Source organism: Gambusia affinis, linkage group LG07 (assembly GCF_019740435.1).
Source record: "Gambusia affinis linkage group LG07, SWU_Gaff_1.0, whole genome shotgun sequence".
NCBI lineage: Eukaryota > Metazoa > Chordata > Actinopteri > Cyprinodontiformes > Poeciliidae > Gambusia > Gambusia affinis.
Genome location: NC_057874.1, coordinates 3364307 through 3370306, shown reverse-complemented (window position 1 = coordinate 3370306; position 6000 = coordinate 3364307). Strand labels below are relative to the sequence as shown.

At 42.1% G+C, this 6000-nt stretch overlaps 1 protein-coding gene across 2 annotated transcripts in view; it reads left to right on the top strand.

Moving 5' to 3' along the window:
• The window catches only part of cntn2 (contactin 2), a 41406-nt gene continuing 35406 nt past the window's right edge, over positions 1 to 6000 (top strand). Inside the window, exons 1-2 of one of the 2 annotated variants that reach the window (XM_044121460.1) lie at positions 1 to 679; positions 5399 to 5672. The gene's annotated coding sequence lies outside the window, so the exon portion shown is untranslated. Of the gene's footprint in view, positions 680 to 5033; positions 5053 to 5398; positions 5673 to 6000 lie in introns of those variants that run through there. The other variant, XM_044121461.1, reaches the window with a different exon arrangement.

Genomic DNA, 6000 nt, shown 5'->3' with positions numbered 1-6000 from the left:
GGGAGGGTCGAGGGAGCAGCTTATTTCCTGCAGTGTGATGGGTAAACACTATGAAGGATTACAGTGTATATAGTGGACCGCCATTCGCTGAGATTAGGGAGCACTATTTTTAAGCAAATAGTGCTTAAAATGTCCTTTTTAAAAAAACTTAAATACCTAATATTCCTCAATATGTATTAATACGCACAGACGAAACAGCTTAGCACTACCGCAGCAGCTAAGGTCTACCTTTTCTCTGTTCATCAGGGTTCAGCCAATCAGAGCCAAGGAAAGTGAATGCAGCTCCAGGATTGGCTGTGTTGGAAATCCCAGCCGATAGTGAATCAGGCAGCCTAGGCCTAGATATTGGGTGTCTCAGCATTCTAAGCAGTATTTCATTTAAAATATTCGACAAAAAAAAAAAAAAAAAAAAAAATCAATGACTTAGATTAAAAAAAAAATCTATTTTACAGATAAAGTAGATTTTTTTAAATAATTTGGACTTACGTACCACAGGAAAGTCCTTGCAGCAAGTAGCGGTCCACTTTACAGAAGTAGGATTAAAGTATTCAGTGTTTGTTACTATAGCAGCACAATCTGGCCTATTACAGTGCGAGTGTCCTTTCCTTTATTCGGTGTAGTCTGCTAGCAACAGGAAGAGCTTCCGTTGACATCCGTCCGGAACGAAAATATTTCAGAGGTGAGCTGACGCGGCTTTTTCACTCATAGACATGAAAATAGTGCTGTTACATTTTCATTAATGGTCCACCTGTTTATGGCTCGAGTCCCAAAATGTTCTGATTAGGCAAAGTGGAAGAGGCGGGACAGGAAAACAATAGGAGAGCTATTTGTTGCTGTGGCTGGTGTTTCCCCGTGTGTAATAGAGCTAATAGTCGTCTGCTATTATCTGGCTGTGCTCGGGCCACCTCATCACGTAGTCACTCTGCAAACCCCAAGAGAGAGACAGATGGAGGGCAGAGGAAGGGGGTGTGCTGTGGTGGGCGTTAATGTGTCACACTGTGATGACGGCACACATTAGCTGCGCTTCATGTAGCAGGAGATGGAAGAGTTTGGTGGCGTAACAGGAGGATCCTTTCATCAGGAGTTCTCCCTGAAGCCGTACAAGGAAGTCTATCGTACTTGGTGAAGCAGCTTTCAGCTTCCATGCACCACAAATCTGGAACAGACTTCCAGAAAGCTGCAAAACAGCTGAAACACTGAGTTCCTTTAAATCTAGACTAAACACCCACCTACTTTGTTACCTTTAAATCATAATAAATGAAACACTGTCCAACATTTTGATGCATAATGATTTTGGACTTGGCAAAATGTAATGTTTCAGTTGTTCTATGACTTTGTGTTTTTCTGTTTTTATGATGCAAAGCACTTTCAGCTGCCTTGTTAGTGAAATGTGCGACACAAATAAGCTTGATTGACTGACTTTGTGAAATGTTTGTGCATAAAGAGACACACTTCCTCATTCAAAAACAATCACATTGGATCTAACCCATGGAGTTACTGTGGAACCCCAGCATTCACGGGGGTTACTTGAGACTCCCTCTTAAAACACGTACAGCTACCTATTTTAATAGTTTTAAGCATTCTTCCTTATCGCTGCTCTTGTGGGTACAGCCAATCAGGAAGCTAGAATACCAAGACATAATGCTACTTGGAATCCCATTGGTTGGCGTCTGCAAAGCAGTCAATCTGGAAGCACCATTCATTGTTCTTGGCTCTGATTGGCTGCACCCCTAAGAGTATGAAAAACCGTAGATGTTAGCTTATACTGTTTCCACTGTGAATATTAATGCATATTAAAGTATATTTAATGTTTGAACATTTAAAACAGGCAGCGTTAAGCCATTTTAAAAGCAGTCTCAAGGGTTTGCAGATTTTAGCTGTTCGGAGATGGCTGTGGTGCCTAATCTCAACCAATACCATGGGATCCACTTTAACACACACGTCGATATTACAGTTACAATTGTGATTCATATTTTTTCAGCGTATTAAATATTTTGTTGTAGAAGAACCTGGAGCAGCCCGTACATTTATAGATTATTATCGTTAAGCTGAAACGATCTTCTTCTTTCCACATGAATTTTTTGATTGTGTGAAGTCATCAAAAGTCACATGTTCAGGCTACATTTACAGTTTATCACAACATTCAAATGAAGGCAGACATATACTGTATTTCCCATCAATAATCTACTCATAACCTTAGGGAAGTTAGCTGGACCTGACTGTATTGGACATTCAGCTTCCCCTGGGGTAACACCCCATGCTTTAGGCTAAAGAAGATCTCTCTGGTTTCTCTGTAGGCTTTTAACCATGATTAATATCAGCAGTATTGATTGTGCTGCTCTGGCCAACAGATGGATGCAGTCTCAGGACACAGCTGGACCTGCCTTGCTGTCTTTAACAACTCAGAAATATGATAGCCTGTACATGGGAAATGGGAGCTTTTCTAGACAGTGATGACCGATGCAAAGTGCAAGCTTTACGTCTAGAAAACTGTTACTCCCACAAGCAACAACTACGTTCACGGTCTCAAAGCCGGGATATCGATGACTGTTCTATGAAAACCACAAATCTACTGTTGAACAGCGGTACACTGATCGAGGGGTTAGAGTTTGAGGCCAACTGCATTAACACTTAGGTCAAAACGATCATGTGTTAGGATGTCTCAGTCTGAAAATTTGTGGCACGTCTTAAAAACCGCTGCTCAGAGATTCTCTTTATTCAACCTGAAGGAGTTTGAGCTGCGTAGCAAAGAAAAACATGCAGACATTTTAGTCTCAAGAGCTGATGGGGACTTTCTGTTGCTACTGCTGCATTAAAGGGGCGGTATTATGTAGTTTTTCAGGCACATAGTTCCATTTCATAGCGTAATCAAGTTATGTTACATATGAATGTATGTATATGTATATCAAAAATGACTTAAAAGAAATTTGACTTTGTAATTTAGTGCCTTGAAATTGGGTCTTTGTCACTTTAAGAAGCTCCTGCTTTTTCTGAAACTCCGCCTTCATCGCAGCAATCTATTCTCAGTTAAGCCTTTAAGCCTGTTTCAGACTGAACTCAAACATGGAGCCCTCACCATAAACCAAAACTGGAACAGCTAATGCATACATGTTCTGTAGATCTGACCCTGAAACACCCTAACAATCTGAAGGTTTGGTAGAGTTTCCCTTTAAGCTCCACCCCTCAACCTCCATGACGATCCTGTTCACCTGTCACTAAGGATTTAAGCTATTGCTCACTGCTGAAACTTTTGTTATTCCTCCAAAGCCATATATCAAGCAGAATGTCCCCACCGTTTATTATTTCAATCAAACTTTTTACACATTAAACTCCACTCAAAGGTACAAAGAAAAATTGAACAATAAGAAGCTGTTTAACTGTTTTTATGAGCACGGAGAAAAGAAATAATGTCATTTTCCAGCTCAAGTTTTAAAATATATTTTTTTTAATTTGTATTTTTTTTTTTTTTTACATGAATATACGACCCATGACTGTCGAATATTTTGCACAAACACAGTAAATACAAATTATGTGACGATTTCTGAAGTACTGTGTGACATTCCCAAACCATCAGATCTGCTTGCGGTGCAGAACCGGAGAGCCCTCTTTCTTCTTACTGGTAAGACGACTCCACCCACAGCCCGGCTCCCCTGGGAGGAGAAGGGGAGCGGGAGGAGGAAGAGCAGGACAGGAGGAGGAGGAGGAGTGGAGACAGCACCTGGCACCCGGCTTCTGCCTCACGTTTAGGCAGCCAAGGCCCACAAACAAAGGACTCTCACATGGGCTCTGCAGCCGGTCCTGTACTGAACTCAGACTGGTGCTGGTCTTTTCCTTCCTCGCTCTGTACTTTTGTTTTGCTAAGCGCCCAAACCAGTTGGGAGAAGAGTCAGGAAGTTAAGATCCGCAGCTCGGGTCACTGGAAGTGATATTCTGTCATTTTCACATCCACAGTAATCAAGTGTGATCCTGTATTTTACAATGAAGCACATTTATCAGCTGGAGGCTTCAAATAGTTTCTGTTTGGTCAGAGATCCAAACAGAAAACTAAAAAAAAAGTACCAATGAAAATGAGTTACAGTAACGCCTGAAGTAATTTGTTATTCTTTTTTTTTTAAATGATAGCTTACAGGACAAGCAGCTTGAAGTTAGATGTGGACGAAACTGTTTGTTTAGTATTAGAAATGGAGAGAGGCTGGGACTCACAGACCTCACAACGGGGCAGAACTGACCCAGTGCCGCATCAGGGGGCAGGAGAAGCTGCCTTATAAAGCTGCTGGAGGCCATTCTGAGGTCCTTTTACCAGGGCCCCAACTCTACCAGGGCCCCAACTCTACCAGGGCCCCAACTCTACCAGGCTTTACCTACAACCCTCCCTGCATCCTTACTCATACCCTGACCTAAATCAATCACAAACTACATGCAACTCGTACATTAAAATATCATTATTTTTTTGGTTGAATAGAGCTTAGATAGTTGTTTTCTGCGCATGCGCTCTCCGTCAGTACGTTATTGTTTTATTTTTTTAAACCTAAAAGACTTTCAGGAGGGTGTGCTGGTCGTTCAGGTGGTGTTGGGGCTCACGGTGGTCTGCAGCGCTGGTGTATCGCCCTATGCGCACCAGGCTGTGGGAGCTAAACCGTTACCGGAAACTGACCCGCTTTGCCTTCAGAATAAAAGCTTGAGTTTATGTTTCGGCAGAGTGAAATATTATACAAATATAAATATACAGGTTGAAATATTTCAAGTCTTTATTGCTTTTAGTTTTTATTGGTTACAGTCAATGAAAGCCGCTTTACTCACTTTTTGCAGAAGAAAAATGACTATTGTCAAATTTTGGAAAGTCATGGTGTCATAAGCAACAGGAGCTTATGACACTTATCAGAGTCAATATTTTATCAGATAAGTTTTTTTCCCCTTTCTCTCTTTTTTTACTTTTGCAGATTAAGATCCTAGAACCTGTAGGAAGAGTAGAGAGGCACTGAATGAATCTATGATGCTTGATATTCAGAGTGACGTTTCCTCAGTCAGTGATTTGAAGAATGACCTGCTATAGTAGGAATTAAACATACTTTAAGCCAGTTTTTCTGTGTTTATAACTAGTATTTTTTTATTGGTCTGATGTAATTCTAATTTCAAACGTCATGTTTGTATTAGTATAATCCCATCATAATTAGCAGAAGCAAAGGCTTTAAAACATCAATCTCTGTTTAATGTATCTATATAATGTGTTTCCCTTAGTAATAAAGCTCCAATAAATTGGCTTTTCAATAATATTCGAGTTTATTTGCAGACTGAGGGATGAATAGCATTAAAGCTGTTGTTACTTGTCGTACAAATGAGGGCCGTGCTGCAGAGTTTTGTGTGCGATAACAGACCGGAAGTTGTTGAATTTCCGCAGACTTGACTACAGTGATGGGACAAGAACGCGATTCAAAGAAAGGAGGGATGACAGTGAGGGAAGTGATCAGACAGAGGTAGAGAGCAGCGGCGGAACTGGGCTCCACTGGCAGAGACGAAGCGACGGTAGCGACGAGGACCGAGCCCGGGAGGAGAGCGCGGAGGACAGCCAGCCCGGCCGGCCGGACAGCCGCCCTCCATCTTCCGTTCCAGCGACCTCCGTCGGAGCTCCTTCCGCAGCTCCGCATCGCCGCTCCAAGCAGAGCATCTCGGAGGTAAACAACCCGACAGCACCATCCTCTCCCCGGTTCGTCCCAGATCATCCTCCCCTCCGGGATGCTGCTGCTTTTTTTCCTTACTTTGCGTATGAAGCCAGGGCTTTACACAATAACACATCAGCTTTTTCTTTTCCATCGAGCAGAGCTTCCTGCAGACAAACCTGACGAGTCCATGCTCCATTTCCAGCGTCCTCATAGGTTGAGGCTGCTAGTCTGGTCCCTCTGCACAGATCAGGCAAATTATAATGACCACCGAGAGATAAAGTTAATTTCACACATGATAGCTTGATCATGGTACATCTTAGGCAGCAAAATCGTTATTATT